Source organism: Ischnura elegans, chromosome 9 (assembly GCF_921293095.1).
Source record: "Ischnura elegans chromosome 9, ioIscEleg1.1, whole genome shotgun sequence".
In the NCBI taxonomy this organism is placed as follows: domain Eukaryota; kingdom Metazoa; phylum Arthropoda; class Insecta; order Odonata; family Coenagrionidae; genus Ischnura; species Ischnura elegans.
The window spans coordinates 29,836,284-29,859,687 of record NC_060254.1 but is presented as its reverse complement, the minus strand read 5'-3'; the positions used below and the strand labels follow the sequence as shown (position 1 = coordinate 29,859,687).

Genomic DNA, 23,404 nt, shown 5'->3' with positions numbered 1-23,404 from the left:
TGTAGCTATTTTGCAGTCTTAGGGGTATCATGTCATTGAAGAGGGATGCATTAAAATATTAAATTATTTTCATCGTGAGAAAAACTCCAGTTTTAGGAAAAAAGATAATATTTTTGAAGAAAGGTTATAAAAGATCGATGGAATGGCGGTAAATACCTACAATAGACCAATAAATAATAAATTTTTCTTACATGAAATATTAATCAAAAGTTGGACGCTGGTAGAGTGTTGCTCAGTGATCTAATTTTCCATTGCCAGTATGTTGTGGATTTTTGAAGACTCAATTCCGGTGCTCAAGAAAATCCAGTCCTATGTCATTGAATTAGCAACAGTCGGTAATTATTTCTTTGCGGTGACGTAAATTACGGTTTAGATCATGAAGGACTCGAGTAGGAAAAAGGAAAGACTTGACATGTCCAGACGCGATATTGATATGAAAACTGTGATATCAGTCCACGCGGTTTACCACAGGAAAATCATGCGACTTTAATGACGTGTAAATCCGATCTGTGTCGCGATCTCTTTCCCTGATCACCTTTCTTGCTACCGTCTCGGGGCGGACAGAGAGGGGATTGGGTTTTAAAATGGTCTAGACGTGTGAAACTTTGTCATGCCGGGAAGGAAACAAGATAGGGTGGAAATCATTACTCCAGGGTCAAGAACGAGAAAGCAAGTGTCTCGAATGCTGTACCTGAAATACTAACAAAAACCTGACTGTCACGGAAATGTCAAATACTATCTTTATTACCTGCAATTGTACTTGCTGCATTTCCTTCTTGTATTTCTTTACCGAATATCAGTGGCGGATCGAGGATAGGGACAAGGGAGGGGGCTAAGTGGGGGTGACTTCCCAAACAGGACTGGGTGTCCGAACAAAATTACCATTCTAACTAGTGTAAATGGGATACCCAAATCCCTCTGCGGATCTGCCAATGGATTGTAACATCCCAAAGGCGCGTAAAATAGACCCTAAAATATAAGCTAATTTGTATTTAAAATCATTAAAGTAGGTAAATATATAGGAAAATATAGCTAAATACTTTTGGAAAAAGGTGGCAACTACTTCATTTTTATCTAGTGTGGGTTTCGACTCAATACGGGGGATATATAATATCCCCCTTAGCCCACGCGGTCAATCGCATCCCCTCAGATCCACCACTGCCGAAATTGATAGATGCTAGAATGAATGAGGTATTTTAATTATTTGAAATTATTTTGTCCTCTTTGATCCTTGATATTGGGCCCTCGAATATAGCCATTATATTCGAATAATTCCATTATATTATCAGTTAAAATTTAATGAACAAGAAGAGACTGAAGCTGTTAATAGAGTGATTCAACTACAAGGTTGGCATGTATTGGTGAGGATAGAGTTCATCCCAGACAGCATATATTAATCTACTTCAATCGAAAGGGAAATAACCTCTATTCCAAAGATATTTTTTCTCTGTTGGTAGGGTGGTCATAAATGTTTCGGCGTAGATCGGAACATCTTAGTACCGGGGGGGTGGCAGGGGTGGAAAGGGGTCCTCAGTGAAGCTCGAAAGCTTATAACCTTACTCTATGGAAATGGGTGTGTAAAATCAAAACTGAGATTGTTATTATTATTTTATTCTAAATTTGTTTTCCTTCTTTGACAAAATAAACGCTAAACTTATGTATGCCATATTGTGTAACGCTTTCTGTCATAAACTATTGCTATAAAGCCATATTTCAAATAATTTCTGCACGAAACCGGACTTTGTAGAGAGTTTTCGGAAACTGACGGGACGTCCCAAAGCGGTCTAAATCGGAATTGTCCCGGCCAAACCGGAACCTATGGCCAGTTGGCCACTTTATCTTGTTGGTCCTTTAAAATACTCACAGTTAGTCTTCTTAAAACACTCATAAGAGGATGTTCTGTGAGCACTACTGTTAGGACTAGTGATCTTCGCTTGTTTTAAACAAGAGGAGCTGTCATTTAGGGATAATGGTCACACACATCTAGACCGTGACATTAAGTGCCCCAAAGCTTATCGCCTTGCCGGGACATAAAAGTACATTCCAAAGTTTCATTGCCTGCTCTCAAAATTTTTCTCAGTCACGCAGTTTTATTTTATCATCGTCTTAAACGGGCAACTGATATCTACATAAGTTTTTCGCCCAGGAAGCGGAAATAACATCCACGGGATTTACATACGGTAGTTACTTAAGGAAAAATCAAATTATGAATAAAAAAATTGTCACGAAATTTATTTTATATATGGATGCTGTGCTGCGTATTTCAATCGAAATATAGATTATTACAATGAAAGGAGGAGGGTATAGAATTTAGGGTACATTTTGGAAAAGAAATTTCTCTTATAATTTTATTAAAAAATTTATATTTTTATTAAAAAAGCAGACACAATAATTTATCCTAAAGAGCATTTTTTATTATCACGAACGCATATTTAAGAAATTTCATGTACTATAAGGTGATCCCTTCGCTAAAAATGACTATGTATGTATTGGGGAACGAAATAGTTTGAATTTTATGATACTCAATGTAAAGAAAACAATGGCCCTTCTTGTATATTTAATTCGAATGATTTCTGCCATCAAAAACTTCTAAAAACTATGAATTATTAGTATTCCTATTCAATTCTAAAAGAAAATTCCGTGGGCTTTTATTTAGAAAAGATACATTTACGCAATTCCGTTCAACTTTTAATGATGCTTGTGAAAAAGACAAGAATGATCAATATCCTGCTATTATCAAGATTGTATTGTAATGTTTTTCATTTTCGACAAAGTCTCTTCAAATATTTAAGAATTTATTTCATAGATGGACGATATTATCAAAGTACCCTTCGAGGACTTATGTCCTCATAGTATAGAGAATGGTTGAGGCTTGCTCATCCCAAACTGACAACTTGTTAACACCGTGGCGGCCACGCATAGTCAGCTGGAAATAAGTTCGTGAAAATCCCAGAATATGTTCAGTATTTGTTTGTATATTCAGTTTTCAATTTTGGTTATGAAATTCTTGGAACTCGGTGTGCAGTCGCAATTGACCAATTCACGTGGACGTCGCGTCGGGACAAACCACACGCCGCAAAATATTCGCTCGGACGACGCTGATATCGGATATGCCACCGGGAGTTGTTTCATGTGACAAAGTAGCAATCTTGGTTGGAGCGAAAACTGTCGTAAATTTGCGCCAGAGCAAATTCAAGAGAACTCCTTATCAATCCTAAAAAGATTTGGAAGTATTTGGTTTTGGTATTCTTCTTATCAGTCTCCTCCGAGCAAAATATTTGTGACCCAACGGATAATTTGGAGCCTAGGCCAAGTCCAAGAGTGAAATTAAAATAACCTCTTTTGCTCTGAGCTCAAGAACAATGTCGGGATCATTGATTTACGATGAAATGGGTTGTAGGGGTCGGCGATTACAGTATTGAGATAAGATTAGATTGAGCACACTCTTTATGCTGAGGTATTGGGTTCGAATTCCGTGAGCGTGAGAAATCCCCATTGGTAATCGACCAATGCTGGAGTTATGACTTCAATTAAAAAAACGTTCTTTATTCCATTGACTTCGATAAATATAGCTCGAGTGGTATCCACAAAATATAGGGTAGTTTCCTCTTTTTTTAATTGCCTAAATAGATAGATTATTACTCCTGGAAAACGTATTTCGCGCTTTTAGATTTTTAAATGACGATATCTATTTTTTTCAATTAAATGAAAAGTGAAAATTTTCAAGTGCACGAAAACGCGACGGCTAAGCATGAATGCCGGGAAAGGCCCGTGTGACGTATTTCTGGTTCCGGCTGCCGCCGTGTGAGGCCACCGTGGTGCGTCGCTATGAGAGCCGCTACGATGCTGGCTACTAGCAAGTAGTAGACTATCCTGCTAGCAAGTAGCGCTTGGCTTAAATAGGGATTATTAATATTCCATCAAACGAAGGAAATTTTCTGACCATAAGAAATTTAATAGGTGATTATTAAGAAAGGTTTTCCTGAGCTCTGTGCCACATGCATGCATTGGTAACCTCAGACGATGTAAAACTCCTCACTATTCGTATAGAATCTAGGTCCCTTTGACGTCACGTGGAGTGGCATCGTATGGGCGCCAATTTAGCCTTTTTCAGATGAGGTTAAAATTGACCATTAAAATTCCTCTAAACTGGGATTTTTAAACCAAATAATTTGTATATTATGAATACACCAATGGTGAGTAACGAATCGCTATCAATGTCTTTCGTTTTCTTTGTTGAAGGAAACTTAACTATTACTGCTCAATATCCAGAAATAATGTAGTTGCAATCGGCTAAGTCAAATTAATAAAAGAGTGGATTAAATTATGGTTTATTAATTATTATTTTAATCTTAATCTCAAAATTCTTAGTTTTCTCTCCTACAATTGAGTTTGTGAGCTGAGGAAGGAGCGTTATTTCCTAAACCGATATTCCGATAATTTTCTTCAATAATTTTGCTCGCAAAAGCACGAAGGATATTTAAATCCTATGGAGTCAAGAAATTGTTTTCATTTGACCGATTCATCTATTTTGAGATAAATTGGCTATTTCCTCGTAACTACAAGGCCTATTTCCTATGTAATGGTTTCGGGTATTTTTATAGTAGGTATTTTAGCAATTATCGAATCATATTCATAAACATCAATGGTAAGAATATAATAAGTGAATATAGAGCACTTTAAAGGATTATTATGTCTCTTTCCTAAATTCTTAATTAATCATTAAATAATTTTAGTCTTTTGGCGGCGACTTTGCACGTGTAATTAAACTTCTGGTATCTACTTCCCATTGAGTTCAAATGGTATAAGGAGAATTCTCGCGCTCTCATGTAACGCGATTGCATAACACGAGTACTTGGCTGGCTTTAAATAAGCGTTCAAATATTACATCACCACTTTTTCATGAATGTAGTCTCTAATCGCGTTTCCTCATGTCGTAGGATTTTTTCATTCGTTAAAATCACGGATGACGAAGGACAAATCAACTTCTAAATGAAATTGATTAAAAATCAATTTGAATTAGTTATCTGACGAGAGTATTTCGCTTGTACCCTCATGAATAAAGAAATAGGCTTGATTTTCTCAATTTCATTGGAAACAAAATGAAAAAAAAGACTTCAAGTTGAGAACGACCGCCAAAACGTTCGGGGATAGTTGCGTAGTGCCTAGCGATAAGTGCGTGGGTCTTTGGCTATTATTTCATTTGTCATCGACGAGTTCTATGGTGATGGCTTTTTGAGTAGCTTGGGTGTAAAACATTGCACAACACTGTTAGTCGGAATCAAAGACGTAAGTAAAATCATTATTATCTCTTAAGTGATCGCGCTAAATCAAAGGCCTGGATTATCTTGCTTGTGTCAAGGGCGCATTTTGTTAACAACCCAGCTTAACTGCTTTAAGGTCTTGGTTATATTGTGTATTTCCTGGGAGAATGTATTCAAACCTTCGAGTCCATCTTACGAAGGATCATGAGTTTATGGAGCACTCAACCAAGGTTCAAGGGAGGCTCTATATTATGCAGCACAGCAGAAAAACTATATCCTCTGTATGGAATACTGTCTACCGTAGTAATTGGTAACTCTTTCTCCTTCAAACACTCAAAGTTGTAAAAATTGTATGCTTTCAGTTTTTAACTAATGGATCTTCATTGCTTATGAGCCAATCGTTGGGCCAATTTCATGTAACTGACGTGATTTGACTTCAATCGCAGATTTTTTTACTAATAACTTATGAAAAAGTAGTGTAGAGGCATGACTAAGTTTCACTTTTTCCGCAATTTTTATGATATAATAAACTTTATAATAGTTTCTTGATGACCTTTATATACTAGTTGCTACCAAATATTTTCCTCTGCAATGTCAGCGGCACCTCAAGACCATATGAAAATTCTGACTTTATCATCCAATTCTCATACATGTAGAATTGATAGACCAAATTTCACTTATTATGGGTCGATGAAGTACTTTTATAAGAGAATATTTTGGAAATTTTCTTGAAAATGTTATTGCTTTTGTTTTTTTTTGGTCGAACCTCCTTAAGTTGAAACCAAGGAATTGGATAAGGTTTCGACTGATATAACTATCAGGTAATACTGCCGTACTCTAAAAGAATCTTCTCACGCCCTGATATCGCACGACCTTGCCGTGACCCCTGTGGGTGGCAGTGAAAACCACTAAATACTCGAAATTTGATTCGGAAATATTTTTCTTGATAGCGTGAGGGTGGACTTGTCTTATACGGAATGGCTGTATGAGAGATTTATATGCGAATGTACCCTCTCCGTACGTCATCGAATAAATCGCGAATGGAACTGGTCGGTGGAGGACATTGAAAATAACACTTAGTTGCATGTTCGTCGATTCCACCAATCGGGTTTCTCGTTCGTTATCAGGTGCTTGGCGGACGTGCTCTCGTGTCGGATAGAGGAGGGGAAAGTGACACGAGCCTCGACCTAGTGCCGAGACGACGTCTGTGGTCGTCATTTGTTCGTTTGTTGTTGCTAAGGCAATGAGCGATTGCTCTGAAGACGTAATTACGTAGATAGCGAGATGCATGAGATGACCAAGGCGCTTACTGTCGTAGATTAAGCCTGGGAGGGGGATGTGGAGAATGACTTTGCTATGAAGTTTGTGCGATAAGAGCCTCACTCGCCAGTCAACCTAAGCCTGGGCGATGTATCGAAATATTTGAATGTATCACGGTGTGCCATTTTCCGATATTTTGTTCAAAGTTTTGTAATTTAACATTAATGTGATAGTCTTTCGAAATTTGTGAAAATATATATGGAATGCGATATTGGGTTTTGAACATTGGCGGTGCATTGTTGTTGTTGTCCAATTGTCCAATAAAAATGGTGATATATTGCCCAATAGCAGAAATCAAATTATTGCGCCCGAAAAATTTATCACAATAAAATATTCTATTTATCATCAGATTTATACGTATTTATACGTATAGTATCGCGAGGAATTTTCATCGGGTGAGAAAACGCGACATTTTAGGGTGATATTTTTTATCGGTCTCGATAAATCGTTGTTATAATAATGCAAAATTGTTGTATTCCAGTGTAGAACTTTCAGTACCTCTTAGGCATATATTAATCCATTGGTATTGGGTTCGAATCCCATGCACGTAATTTTTTAGCCGACAAATAATGCTGTGTGCTCGTCGCAATATTTTAAATTCCTCTATCTTTTGCGTGACTTCGTGGAATTATCTCATCATTATGATGTAAAGGTAATAACTTTTAATTGCATATTAACATATAATTGAATACAATTATTTAAATGAGATAGATAAATACAGGCGTCACTCTGTGGAAATCCATCGTGCTAACAATACGAGAATATAAACTTCATGCTTTTCCACTGTGACTCTTATTTCCCGACCGGTTTCAGCACGTGAGCCATTTTCAAGGGACTGTCAATTCACAGCGTCGGTGAGAACTTAATGAGAACATAATGCTCCGTAATGCACCGTGAAACAGTAACTAATCAAATTTAATGTCGTTACCTCTTTAATAATACTTCCTTTCATGCCATCTATTAGTCTTTCTTCTCTTCCTTACCCTGCCTCGCCAATCCAACATTCTTCCCTCAAAACCCACGAACATCTCTACTCTGTGCTCACTAAACGCAAACCATCTGTCCCTTACGTTTCTCCTCTAGAAACCACTCCCTTCATCCACCATGTCCAGCACTTCGTCGTTCCTCCTCCTCTCCGTCCGCTTCACCTTTTATATTCTTCTTCTTACTCAAATGTCGAACACCTCCAGTCTCTTCTTATTCTCCTGCCTAAGTGTCAATGATTTCGTACCGTAAAGTGCTACACTCCAGTTCAGACTCCTCCTCTACATAATAATCTACGAGCCACCTCTAGGGCGTTTGGCAGGGGGTGATAAATTGCCAACATGAAGCATGCAGGAGGACGGCCGCATATCACATGGTCATAATATATTAAGCCTGAATCACACGATCACTTTTGTTTCGTCGCGAAAGTGATCACTATCGCGCTCACTAGAGTGATCACTTGCAAAATGATCGTTGCCGGCAATTGTTTTTTGCGATCGCAATGAGGATTCCCATCGCTATTTTTCATCACTCGTCGGGTCACTTTTTCCGTGGCTAAAACCGTCCCTAAAACCCCATCTCAGCCGATCAGAATGCATGACCGTATGGTGTGATTGCAGCGCAGCGTTTGACAATTGTGGGAACGACATAGATAAACAAACACGCTATATATTTTCGTGATGCGGGTCCTATGACAACGAGCTGTGATATCGGAAATGATGCGAAAAGCGACGGCGGGAGTGACCGTGTGATTCAGAAAAATGATCACTAGAGCGATCGCTTTTCGCGACGGGAAAAGTGATCGCTCTAGTGATCACTTTCGCGACGAAAAAAAATGATCGTGTGATTCGTGCTTTACGCATAATTACAAAATATACTTTCAAATTTATGAAAAGGCAAAACTTGCCTATGATTAGTGAAACCTATAGATGTAGACATAGACACTTTTCTAGCCTTCTCTATAAGCTCTTACGTAACGATTCCCCTCTTCAGCTCTTTCCCGCTCATGAACTCCTTTGCTAACTCAAATCTCTTCTTGATGTCCTCACTGCTATATCCGTTTCCATCCAGTGAGCTGCTTAATTAGTCGAATCGCTCCACCTGTTCAAGTTGGTGACCACCTAATTAAAACTTTAGCCTCACATTGAACATTTTTACGACTCTCTAGACATACCGCACAAGACAGGCCGTATGTGTAGCACTTAATTCTCGCGTCTAGAGCGGAGTGTGTCAGCGGGAGCGGAGAGGTGAAGGACATGGTTGGGGTGGGGGTGGTGATGGTCGGGGGAACCCATTTCCGAGCCCTCCCAGGCGCAGTTTACGTAACAGCACCTCATCAGTCAGAATGGACATTACCTCCCGTGCTGAAACGACTCCCAAACGGCTACTCATAGCCGTACCGGAAACCCAGCCCGCCTTCGAATACCCATAGGTATTTTTAGCTAAGAAAACTTACTCGTAACGACGTCTTACTTGGGTGTAAGTGTTTCGCGAGGAATTGCTTGTTCTGTGGAATGGAGTCGTTCATTCAGATCAGAGATCACAGTTAAAAAAAAAAAGAATTCGGCAGATGTAAGGGAAAAATAAGTTACGACGAGAAGAGAACCCTCCTAATCATAGTTATAGAAGATAATCCCCATTGTCTCATTAATTTAAAAGGGTGTAAAAGACGCAAAATCTGTCTCCAGTTTTAATGGAGTTGGTGGCGTCACTGGAACTCATGAACTCGCTCAGAGACAGTCCAGCGTTGAAGGAAAGGATCGATCGCGAAGTTGTAAACAAAAACGAGCCACGCGAGGATTAGGAGTAGCGGTGAGCAGATCGGCAGGAGTCGGTGACGTCATCAACTTATCTCTGAAAGGGTTAAGGCCATCGATTTTTCGCTGCGAAAAGTAGACGACAAATCGAAAAACGATAAAATACAAAACAATCGTGATCGATTCCATTGGAGAGCGTGGTGGCCTATTGGGTAGTTCGTTGGAGTGCTCAGCTTAGTAAAACCACTTTTCCATTTAAACCGACCATGGTTTCGGCAACTCGTACCATTATCAAGGCAAGACCTTAATAATGGCACGAGTTGCCGAAACCATGGCCGTTTTAAATAAAAGTGTGTGGAAACAGACAAGTGGTTTTATCACGCTGAATATCAAAGATTTCCACCGTATCACGCCGGACACTGTATCTTTTATTCGTTGGAGTACTGACCGAAAAGTCTCGGATTCAATCTTGGGTGAAATCTTTCGACACCCAAAAGTAAGTCCTCTGAAGTTGAAAGTGTCCTTTAGGGAAAAGAACAGATCTCCCAGCCCAGGAAATACGTAATTTCAATTTTGGCATAATTTGAGGGGAGCTCTACCCTCATTCAAATAGACATGCTCTCGGGTTTCATTACTGTCTGAGTGTGAGAAAAAGTGACATTTCTGCTCCTTTTTAGTATTCAGTTATCTTGATGAGGATTTGCGAATCAGTGTCCTATTCTCCAAGAATACCGTTTTAAATACCTTGTCCAAATGAACCCTACATGAATTGTTCTTCAAAACAAACTATCAGATAACGAGCCCATGAAACTATCGAAAATTGAGGTTCAATATTTTTAAATATTAGCTATGCCAATTGATGATTGAATTGATGCCAACCCTGTTAACTCTGTAGTAAGACCCTTCTCGTATTAGTTTATTTTGTAATCTATTTTACATTGGCAAAATTACAATTTTTCTTTTAGAATTCAATTTCACTGTCCCATTAAAGGAGTCGATATTCCTACCTCAGGAGAAAGTGCAAACGCACTCTTAATTAAAAGTTGTCATGTATACTGGTGTCAAACTCGAAAAAAAAACCTTTCCTACTATACAATAAATATCTCCCATGCACTCACGCTAACATAAGGGGATGTGATAGAACCTGAGTCTTGATTTACGAAGTGGAAGCAATTTAACTTTATGAGTGAGTGCTCTATTTAACAGCAATTTACAGCCTATAAAACGGCAATCAAGAAGGTAATAGAAAGTAATCATTCATTGTGCGTTTCTATCTGAACCGATTTGCTAAGCTAATCTCCTCTCGGGTGAGTGAAAGCTAAGTCAATTTGGGAAGTTGGCGAGGAAGTCGGGTAGATATTCGTTGGTCACATCAGAGAATTCTAAGTTGTTACATAAAGGCCAAAGGTCCAGTTGGGTTAACGGTGCATCGTATGCATTCATTCAGGCTTGTCTTGGCTGAAAAATGTATATTCGTAGACATTGGAAAAAAGAAAGTATTTTTTTGCTTCTAGTGTATTTTTTATTCCCTTTCACTGCACTCTACCGATTAATGTAGTACTAAAGAAGTGTTCTGGGAGCCTCCCTTTCGTTCAAGTCCGGCCCTTTTCAATTCACTGTTAGACCTACTCTCTTTCAATCTATTCAAAAATCCTATTCTCTTCCTTCCTCTCCCTCGTTTACCTATCATTTTACCCTCTAACACCGTTTTCAACATCCCCTTCCCGCCAAACTCGCTCCATCCATACCTTCTGGCTCCTCCGTATCTCATCTAAAAGCTGCCTCTCTTCAGCCACCATGTCCAGCACTTCGTGGTTTCTCCTCCTCTCCGTCTACTTCACCCTCTCCATTCTTCGACACACCCACATAACGAATGCTTCCAGTCCTCTCTCTTCCTCCTTCCGAAGTATCGACGTTTACGCTCCGTAGAGAGCTACAAAATTACACACACTCTCGATCAAACTCTTCACCAGCCTTTTCTTTGAAATCTTACGTAACGATCCTCTCATAAGCTCCTTCCTGTTCATGAACGCTGCCTTAGCTAATGCAATTCTCTTCTTGATGTCCTTACTATTGTATCCTTTTTCCTCTAATGTGCTGCCTAAAAAATTGAATTGCTCTTGTGGCAACGTAAAATTTTATTTGTGTACGGATTGTAAATAAATTTTAAATATTTTTTTGGCAGAACTTTACATCATCTCCTTAATATATGTGAGGCGGTGTACCTGTTTGAAAGATAAAAGGAATCATGTATCTCGCCCAGCCTATGTTTTTGTCACTCATTACTCTTTTTTAACCGATGCTGACGTCTTGAAAATTTGCGAGTTTGAAATGTAAGACCTTTTCAACATCTGCCTGTATCTCAAGCATGAAAATTTCATTATAGTTTAATTCTAATGATAATATCTCCATGTTAATATTTGGGTGCCCACCTTAGGGCAATATTACATTGTATATGTCAAAACGTATCCCAACACATTTGAGCTTAAATAACGAATTCCTGAGAAAGTTTTAACAAAAATTTATGAAAATTCCACCTTAGTACTTTCTCGGAGGTAAAATTTCAGTATTTGAGGTACGTATGGGTACGATTTTTGGGAAAGGTAATTTCTTTGTACCATGAACATTTCGGTATGATAGCATAAGTTAAAAAAATAATATATCATGAAAGATTGACAAATATGAGTAGGGTTGATGCATCCTTTTATCATTAGTATACGATCGTTCAGATTGTGCTGTTTCCTTTTTTGCCTGGAATTGTGATAATATCTAATTTCTCTAGCTTCGGTGATCAACGTGTATTTCCCGAGTGTTATTTCCGAAGTAGGAATTTTATGTCGAAAAATCCTTATCGTTTTATAGGTTATGCCCAAACATATTGCTGTAAGCCATCTCATTTTGGGATTTTAGCTCAGCGCCGAATGTTCTTGCGTTTCAATCGCCGCATTGATGTGGGAATCTTTAGGGGCTTAGAGATGCCCTACAAGTGCGGAAAACTTAGCTGGCATGCACTCTGAGAATTCGATGCGTCCACTCTTAAGAAAAGTCTGGCATTCTCATTAAAATCAACCTTAAAGAAGTTTATTCACCGTTGTAATTCCGATGTTATTGACCAAAGTTATTCATAAAAAACACTTTACCGGTGTTACATAAATCTTCTAAAAATAAGTTCCTTCTTTCACGAAATAAATTTAGACATGCATCACAATACTCCACGTAACTTACGAAAAAAGTAATAGTGCCTGAATGACGTGGAACTTGCGAACTCTATGCCTCATGCCATTTGTGAACTTTATATAACCACAGCGGGAGAAAGTAGTTTTTGTTAGACTCGTTGAAAAATTTACATTTCCCACGCACCGATTTCGTGAAAAATGTGTTTTTTATTCTGATAACCTTGTGAAATACGTCTATTTAAATATTGCTGAGACTGTAGCTATCTTCAAACCAAACCGGTTTAGATTTTGGATACTGAATTATAAATCTGAATTTTTTCCTGATTTATTTTTATTCGTAAAAGATTATATGAACTTATAACTGCCGTATGAACTTTGATTGGTGAATTCCTCTACTTTTAATATTTTTGTAGTTACACATGTGGCTCGTCGAGTTAATGGCAAACATCAGTGCCATGGTTATCGTTATAACCAACCTTAAGCAATAAAAGATTATTTGAAAATGCATTTTTACATGCCAATGGTTCCAACCGATGAACATCAGAAACGCTAAAAATAGCGGTCTTACGTCTTTACGCATAATTACCGAAGAATTTTAATGAAGACCTGAATATATGAAAAACATTTTTACGCTAATGAAATTTTGATGAAGAAACGAAGACAATTAGTTGAAAGTGGTAAAATTGACTCAGCAGTATTGTTATATATTTAAATCTATTTATAAGCTAGTGCATTCTTCATAATATGATAATGCTTCCTTAGGCGAGTTCAAGGAATTGAAAAAAATCCTCGCGGAGGTTAATTTTGTACGTAAGACTTTTATGCAGTCGAGCTGTTTCGATAAAAAAATTTGCTTCTATGAAGGGCTAGAACTATATAATCTCTGATTTAGACGCGGCACTATCTGTCGACAGGTTGTATTTTGTCTTTGCTTGAATTATTAGTGGTTCAGAGTTATATTTAGGTTTGTTTAGGTTATATTTAGGTTTAAGGTAAAATTTCGAAATTCTAAGAGTACCGATAGCAGAAACTTGTGAATATATGCCTGTATCTGTCGGTATTGTTGGCCAGGTGGCGGCGGGTTAAATCTTTTTTAACTCACAGAACATAGGTGTGTGTAAAATTTTTATAGGCCGGTCGCTCAACAACTGGCTAAACACTGGCTATGCCTTATTAGATTCATGGGGCAAAACTGGCCATGGACAAAATCTTCAGATTGCAAATTTAAAATTCAAATTTAAAAATTAAAATTAAAATCTAAAATTTAAATAAAATTACACCTGAGAAAAATTGTTAAAAGCGTATGAAATTGTGTCAGGCTTACTATGGTGGAAATGCGATTTATCGAAGATAAAATATAAAAAAACAGTTGGCAGTTTCCACAATTGAATGCATAATTCCACTATCGACCATGGCTTCGACACATTATGTCATTTTCAAAGCTTGTAAATGACATAGTGCGTGGAGAATATTGTCGGTAGTGGAATTGTGGATAAAAGTGTGAAAATTACCATTAAAAATATTTTATCATGGGTTTTTATGTTTAAAAGGTTTTATTAAACGAACAGTGAAAATTGCAGGATATTATGAGTCTTGAACAATTATTACGTCACGAAAAAATACCGGCCAATCGGGAGTGATGTGTTCTCTCAACATAAGAGACTTAGTAATGAGCATTCTTCCATCCGACGCGACGAATTGAGTGTTTTGCTTGATGTTCCCTCCACAAAGCCTTCAAATAGGGATAGGGGGATGAATAGCCTCCACAACCGACGGGATTTGAATCTGGACTCACTCGGTGGAGAGCCAGCAGTGTAGCCACCACGCCAACCCGACCCCCCTCTATTATTCGTGGGTTCACTGATGCATCCAATTTACTGCCTCCCCTTTTATGACGAGTTTCTGCTCAATTTTCATCCGCGGGAGTACACGTGGTTTGTCATTCCTCGACCGCTTGGCTTAGTGGAGCGTGCTCTAGGCGTGTTGCGTAAACGCTTGAACTCTGTGGAGAGGGCGCAGGGCGGCGGACTAGAGAAGAGGGAGTGGACAACGCATAGACCTAGCGAAGTTCATTCCCCCCAGCAATCAATTTTCTATTATTAGTCGGGCTTTTGCAGAACATGGCGTGGAACTTTGTGGAATACATATGGGAAGTAGTGGTGGAGGCCTATACTTCGTGGAATTCTGTTGCAATATTTTATTTAAAAAATGCACTGCATGAAATAGCTTGGCGGTGTAACTGGCTAACACGCCTGACTGGCAATTGGGAGATACGGATTTGAATCCCGGCGAAGTCAAATATGTTTTCATTGCGACCTTCATACTTCGTGTGATTAAAAAAAATACTTTTTTAATAATGTCCACATGTAAAATTTAGATAACGAGAGTATGTATCACTGCACTGTTGCGTCACCAGGGCTGTACTGCAAATTACCTAGCACAAAATATACGTATGTATAACATAATGAAAGCACATGTCTATTGCCATAATGCCATTTTCTTGAAAATGCCAAAACCTGGTTTCGGTAAAAATAAAGGAGTGAGAAAATTGACAAGTGCTTCTATGATAAATGTCAAAGATCTCCACCGAATTACGCCGGACACTATATCTTTTAACAGAATTTATGGTCACGTGACTATATTTTCTTCTTGGGTAAATTTTGTACACGGCCCTGGTAACGCTGCAGTACAACGAAATATCTTGACTCGATGGATGCTAATTGACTGTGGAAATTAGTGCCAAGTATTTTTTCTATTTTCTATAAGGAACTAATATTTTAGTTTTTGGGTGATATATTGCTTTTTCAAAGGATTTACAGAATGAGCTCCCTCGTTTTCTCAATAGGGTGAGTTGGTCTCCAGTAACCGACTTTTAGAGGTCGTAATTATTCCTATTCACCTGGGTATTGTGATTGCGATTGTCGAGCATATTTCGCTGGTGGCGAACAATGAACCAGGTCACAAAGAGTGTGTTACCATGGACCGAATCACCCAATGGAAAACCCGAGAAAATTCTTTTCAGTCGAATGAAATGGATTCTTCAAGGCGGTAGGTAGGCTTTGGTGCCCAAGATATTCAAATTCATTTGTTATTGGAATTGATTGAATAATTGGTTAGTTACAATGTGATCATGACTTGGATTTATGGGGCTACCCACATGGTAGACAGCCTAATCAGCAGATAATATCCATTCAATATCCAGTACATGTTACAAAATAACTTCCTTAATATCTACAAGATATCCAACATATACGTATGACTTTGCAATGATATCCAGAGGATGTCCAAAGTTCCCACTTTTAGGTATTCAATGAATATCAATTGCTAACTAACAAAATCTGTGCAATCGTGGAAGGACAGGTGGAAATAAGGAGGGCAAGGGACGGCCCCGAATGAGTTACATAGGACAGGTTATAAAGGATGTAAAAGAGAAGAAATACGTCGCTATGAAAGGCTAGCGAATAGGATAGAGGATTGGAGAGCTGCGTCAAACCAATCTTAGGATTGATGACTAATGATGATTATGATGATGAACATCTATGTAACGTTATAGCACGGTTTCATGTGTATCTATTCAATATCCACGGAGCACAAAAGACCCAAAAACCACCCCTCCCAATTGTTAATTACATTGAAATTCAATTTTACTCATACTGTATCGTCCCCTATTGTAAACCAGCAATTATTGCCAGAAGCAGCCTCTAGCCTTCCTACTGATCATCTCCATTATAAATCATAAGCCATCCAAAGTGACATTTGATCTGCTAAGATACTTAACGAGGCAGAACATTTAAGCCTAGGCTTGGGGAATATACGGTCTCAAGTCATTCGGAATGTAGTTTGTGGCTTCTTTTCTGCATGAAGGCCACGGTATTTGCAAGGGAGTCGAACGCAATGCTGTTTCCACGACCTCCTTAATCGTGTGAACGACCTGCTTACTGGTCTAGCTTTCACCTACGCGCACTCCAATGCAATGTCAAAGCCGAGTGCGAAGTTTAAATGACCGCAGTGAACGCGGTGCGTTTATTATTGCTACATTGTAGGTAATTGATTGGAACCTCAAGGGCAATCTAACTGTCTTTCCCCCGTATACGTCAATTTTCTGGGACTTAAGTCGGTAATTATGCATATCTCGCTTCACCTTTTTTTTTATTACCATTTACAGTGAAGAAATTAAAAAAAAAATGAAAATTTTAAATTTGACACAGTTGGCCGAAATTCTTCTCTCCGCAAAACAAATATTGAAAATTAATTTACCGCACGAAAGAAAGAACAGATGGCAAAACTGATTTAAAAACCAAATTTTACCAAGAAAATTCAAGGCGTGAACGTGTAGTAATTTTTTTGATACCATCTCTTGCATATTGGTTTTACTTCGATTGCAAATTTGCCTCGTTTACAGTCTTTGGTAATCTTTGAGTAATTAGGTAAATATCCCTCAGGGATTGGTTACGGCTCCTATGTAGACTATAGCCGATTTTCCCCGAGCATTTTAAGATTGAAGAATTGATGTATGGGGCCACAAAATGTCGCGTAATAATGAATGACTGGTTGGATTTTTCTCTTTCTCTATTTCAAAATCATGAGAGAATGGTGCCGTTCATTAATAATTAAATCATAAATATCTGCGCAAATACCATTGGAATAGAATGTTGGAGACGAACTAGAATTAGGTAGTTATACCAATTACGCTCCTTGTTTTATGGCAAACAATTCTATTGGAAACTTTGGATACGAATCGTCTAACAATTTCACATTATGTTATACCTGGTAGTCAATGAAGCAGGAGTGAGATACGTAGTCGGTTAACTTAGCATTGCTCGGAATGGTCTAGTTACAGCTGAATCCGTGACCTTAAATAAACTTAACCTCAAAGTCGCTGAGCAATTTCTTCGTTGCTTGATCATTATTAAGTGCCTGAGTGGTAGCTAGCCCCTGATTGGAGGCCTTGAGCTCTGGCCTTACCCTCATCGAATCATTCACACGATAATTTAATTTACTTGCACACTTAACCGCAGAGTTGTCAATCGAAGATTGAATTGCGTGCCTTAAGGTTAACGCAGTTGGCCGATATTACTGCTTAAAAATTATTCCAGGTGGTCGCGGGAAATTAGTTCGTCGAACTTGGTGTACCTTGGCAGCGGAAGAGTTTACAGTCAGAAGACAGAGAAAATGCTTAGATGAGCGGTAAGGAGAATGGAATGATAATAGAAAGTTGTAGAAAGTTTCTATGATATGAATTCCGTCGGGTCATTGTGTACTCATCGCACGGATATACGAATATATGCTATTGGATCTTTTGGTGTCACCAATAGGTACCCATATTGTTGCTGATATTCCATCAGTAAACAATTAATTTCTCTCAGGAACCAAATGGTAGAAAAGACATCATAAACTTTGTAACATATTATTTAGATGATAAAAAATAACCGAAAAAATCATGTACCATGATTACACGTTGATAGCGTTATTATATTTATAAGATCTTATAATATTAATGAAATCTTTTTAATGTTTCACGCACTTCGAGTCCTGAGGAAAGGAAATGTGCTTTTAAAAGTCGTGGTATTGACTACCTCGAGAACATCTAAATTTAACCTCCCCCGATGTCTATTTATTGCTATCATTGTATATGTTAGTCTAACTGAACGATGAACTCATGTTGCCTTCAAGTGCTGCGCTATTTTCAAAGAGGCAGGAATGTTACGAAATCGAGTATCCTTGTGATTATGCTCTTAATGGTATTGACGCTGAATTAAAATTGCTCGGCTTTGGTTTGATCATGTGGATGTAATTGTAGTGCTCTCGTGTAAGGAGATTGGTGGAATTAGCAAGTTGGATATGATAGAAGCTGCACTGAAGAAAGGAACCCTAGGAAACTGAAGAATTTGTGACATAACTCAGCAGCAGGTATGACAGTACTTAAAATTAAAAAATGAATACGCCTAACTTTTGAAAAGATTTCAATCGACTCATTGACTGTTAGATTTCAATCCGACAATCAGCTATTTCGTCATAATGAATTCTGAATGAAATTATACATTAAATCAAAATTGCCTTTTTATTTGAATCGCTGTCTCAAGAATAGAGTTTTAATACTCATGAGACCTAGTTCAAAAAGTCGGGCGATACCGTAGTTTTCAGCCCGTCAGACAAGAAAGAGTTTCAAAGCCGTCGATATTTCTTACATATTTCACTTATTTGCTTGTGAATCCACTGATATCCATCAATTTTTACTCAATATTTCGTATTATAAAAATAGCCTCAGTGATTGGAAGGGAGTTTAACTTACTTATTTTTATTTTAATCGATTATTTTTAAATATGGCAAACTTAATTTCGAAGGAAGCATATTTACGAAAAGAATAATATTAAAAATATGAATAACGTCTCCGAAATGGAGTATTAAAGGCAATGAGTTAAATTACTTTACGTAGCGGCGTTTTTGAATAAAATTTTTGAATGACTACTAAAAGCACTCGTAGTTAATATTCACTATTTTTAATATTAAGTCATTCAAGTCTGGGTAAACGTCCCACGCTTGCTTGATTAATGGTAATTGTACGCTAAGCTGTGTTTGAATCTGATGAAATGTGATAGAAAGGGACCTAGATCTTCTGTAATTGGTATACCGATTTCAGGTCGGAAAGTGTTAACCTCCGTGCCTGAATGTGGATTTCTGACGCAATAATCACCTTCATCGGTAAACCACCTCTGAAATTCACATCGAAAGATGATGGCGACTATTTGAGGAGGTAACTTGCACCATATATTGTGGGCGGATAATTGGGATGTCCAACGTTCAAATCCTGGTCCAGTTGACTGTTTTTTCACCACGAATTTTATCTTTGTTATGGATAGCTCTTCACTCTTCCCCAGTATTACGTCACTCTGATAACAGAGCTGAGACTCTATATTCTCGCAAATTCGCACGTGTTGTCTAAACCTAAATCTTTAGGCTGTGAGATATTTTTAGTAAAAAAAAGTAGGAACTCGTTCTTCCCTCGAGCGATAAAAAAGGGACTAAAGTAAATTAATTCTGGGTGGGCCTGAAGGCAGTGAAATCTCTCACAGCGCGTGCGTAATATTTCTTTCTTCTTATTTTTTCCTCTTAAGGCCTGTTTGCACGATACATTAACTCGTACGAGTTAATATCTGTTAACATAAACGATTTTTGTGGACCGGAACATGTACGAAGGCATGAACCAAAGTAGAACAGGTTCTATTTTCTGTACATGTGTTCGCACAAGTTTGGTGGTTACGCGAAGCATTTTCCCATTATTTCACGCGTTCATACATTTAGAAATCAACTCGCAAGGTATAAGCTCCATGTAAATAAGCCTTCACACTTAAATGGCAGATGACCTAACACCTCCCGCCAAACGCCAATGGAGGAGTTGTTTGTACGCATAGATTTTTTTTACGAACGCGGGAGATTCCTCCCCGAGTATGTCGTAATTCAGCTCACCTGTCAGTTTTCTTGAGGCGCCGTCAAAGGATAGAGGCCAGTGCTCCTTCTCCACGGATTTGTGCTGCGGAGCGTCGTCAAAAAACAGCTTTCCCCCGGAGCGCGTGGGTCCCACTCCTGTCGGCAATTCCTCGCGGACCTGCCGCCGAAGAGGTGCTTCAACTCTCGCGCGACTCGAAGATTTCTGAGAGTTCGTCCCGAGTTGTTGTGGAACGGTTAATAAGAGGAGTGGGGACACGCGCATCTGATCGACTGTTCCGATGCTGCCCTCGTCCTTCTGGACAGGCGTCTGACCGCTTCGCGGCCCGGAGCTTCGGTCTTCCGGATAGCGGGGTGAAGCGGGAGGAGACGACGGGCCGCGACGGGCCAACAGCGGTCGGGTGGTGGCGGTGGTGTGGGTATACGGTTGCGCGCGCCTCCTGGCGGGAAGAGGCGACAAATCGGCTTCACTGGCGGAAGACGATCCGAGATGATATAAGCGAATGGTATATCGCGGGCGTAACTCAAGAGTTAGAGGCAAAAACTGTCGAGGTCCAACAGGAAGCCAAATTATGGTAGAGTTCACTTGTCCTCAGGTTTGGTTTTCACTCGGTAATGAACAATATTGGCCACCAAAATATAAATAGGTGGTGGGAAAAGCCGAAGACCCCTCTCCACTATCGGAAGGCGTTTCGGAAACCAATTTGAATGATATATCTCGTGGGAAACTCGAAGGCTATCGTGCAAAACCTTTTGAGGATCAACCGGAAGCGAAGTTGTCCGCGGTTGTTGCGTGTGCTTTTGTCCTTGCTTTGGTAACTTAACACTCGGTGATAATCAAGAATGACAAACACAATATCAGATGCGTCTTGATCAAGTCGTCCGTGGCTGATGCGACCGAACTAGGCGGGTCAGGCGATTGTTTTGAATACACTCTCTGCTATCGCCAAGGCTTTTATATGGGAAGGGTGTGGGGTGGGAATAATATCGCGAGTGGAAGGGGTTTTTGGAGTGAATTGCGGAGATGTGAGGGGAAGGAAATAGCTGCGGTGCGGAGAGGGCGTGGAAGGGTTAGAATGTCTTTCGAGGAATAGAGGAGAAAGCAAGAGAGAAGAGGAAGGGATGGATATCAATGGAGGGAGGAGAGCTTGAGGAATACGAGAATCAACGTACGGAGTTTGTGTCGGAGATTAGTGATTTCATGGAGGAGTAACACGCATGACTTAATTACGTCTTTATACTAGTGGCGCAACCAAGGTGGAGGCAGGGGCAGATTTAGGGGAGTCGTCACAGGGGTCAGGACCCACCCCTTAACACCAATTTTATCAAAATGTTTTAATTTTTATTATTCTTATAGTTTTTGTATGAATGAATATAGACAACATTAGTAAATTTCCACTGAATTTTGTAAGTTGTACGACGCGTTTCCACGCTAAGACGTCGCACCAATAAAAAAATTCAGGGTAAATTTACGAAGGTTTGTTTATCTTCATTCGGCATGAATTTTCATCTAGTGAAATCCGAATCAATCGAGTACGTAGTTTTTGCATCCTAAAATGTTCAAAAATTTTCAACTCCATCCACTGTTCAGAATTAAAATGAAATTTTAGGCTCCGAAAACGTAAAAAATGGGTATTAAACAAAAAAACAAATAAATTCACAGGTAAAGAAAGGAAGGGATAGGAACATATGATAGAAAAAAGGACGAGGACAACGGTGCAGTGGTAGATGGCAAAAGCCAGTAATCATAGGGTAAAAATCGGCCTGACTTGGACCGCAATCACGCCGCAGTCCCTGTCAGGCCGTATTTTTACCTCCTGATTTCTGGCTTTTTCTATCTACCACAGCACCGTTGTCCTCGTCCTTTTTCTGTTAAATGTACCTATCCATTTCTTTCCTTACCTGTGAATTTATTTGCATGTTTGCGCTTTGAAGGCGTCGTGTGAATAAATGAAGAGGGTATTTAAAAAAAACTCGTGAAAAAGCCCCTCTCTTTCGGGGGGTACTACGTACACCCCGGTCCCAGGTCATGACCCATCCCCAAATTTGATGCTAAATCCGCCACTGTGTCAAGAGGCTGACAACGTAATGGGCTGGGTCACCAAAACATGTCATTATCTTCTGTGAATCATTGGAATACTGATGTTTTTTCCATTGAGTAGGGTAGTTTCCTTCATCAAAGAAAACGAAAGGCATTGATTGCGAATCGTTACCAACCATTAGTGTATTCATAATATACAAATTATTTGGTTTTAGAAATCCCAGTTTAGACGACTGTTAATGGCCAATTTTAGCCATAGCCCCGCAACAAAGTGGCCTCACACAACGGCAGCCGGAACCAGAATGACGTCACACGGGCTTTTCCCAGCATTCATTCTTAGCCGTCGCGTTTTCTCGCGCTTGAAAATTTTCACTTTTCATTTAATCGCGAATCATAGGTATAGTCATTTCAAAATCTAAAAGGGTGAAATACGTACTCCAGGAGTAATAATCTTTCAATTTAGGCTATAAAAAAAGTAGGAAACCACCCTATTGTAGCCAGTGGTCACGAGAGTAAGGGGTTTTCCCCGGGTTACAACCGCCCCATTGAACTTTTAAAAGAGGCGCCAAAAACGAGTCATATGGCCTCAATAAATAACCCAATAAATACTCGTACAAAATTACTGTTTTCGAGCCCTAAAAATCACGTTTTCAACATCAGAAATCCAAAATTGTTCCCCTTTTCCCGGACCCCTATTTGCCCTAATGCGTTTTCCATGCACCCCGGAACGACTTCGAAATCTTCGGTAAACCCCAATTTCAAACTCCTAGCTTCGCAAATGATTGTAGTGTTCTTTTTAAATTTTCCCTACTCTCATTAGTGCATAAACTAATAAAAAGGACACTCCTCTCACCACTCACATAGTTTATATGTTGTTACTATTGATGGTAAGCTTGCATCATTAGTCTCCTTGAGAGGTGCCCTTGCGTGTTTATATTTATTTATTGCCAAGGCCAATAAATCTTTTCATTGATAGTTGCTTACAATATGCTTTCATTCAATCTTCAAATAAAATTAATCCTATTTTACAATTAATATCCAAAACTGAAATGAAAATTTATTGATAAAAAATAAGAGCAGCCATCATTAGATTAGGTATGAAAACTGCCCCTCGTGCATGGTGTCAGATATTTCGGACGGTCAATTTTTAGTGTTCATGACAGATACAAAATAGAACAGAAAAACTTGGTAAATAAGAAAATAAAAATATCAATCTTTAAAACAAAAATGAGATAGATGTTATCAACGCATTGAGAAAAAAACTTCAGTAAAGAATTAATTACTTAACCCGTGAGTGGGACTGAAAATTCTTTCAATGGAATGTCTCACAAAAATGCTTCTTAACTCGACAAATTCAAGGATGCAACGAAAACATTAGCGCAGCGGTGAAGACCAAGGAGGTTGTAAATATACTGG

The 23,404-nt window shown here is 38.9% G+C and overlaps 1 protein-coding gene across 1 annotated transcript in view; it reads right to left on the bottom strand.

Annotated features, from left to right (window-relative positions):
* The window catches only part of LOC124165247 (cytochrome b5 type B-like), a 43,292-nt gene extending 22,410 nt beyond the window's left edge, over nucleotides 1-20,882 (bottom strand). The window contains exon 1 of the mRNA XM_046542566.1: nucleotides 19,969-20,882. The gene's annotated coding sequence lies outside the window, so the exon portion shown is untranslated. The remainder of the gene's footprint in view (nucleotides 1-19,968) is intronic.
* Nucleotides 20,883-23,404: the final 2,522 nt, after the last annotated feature.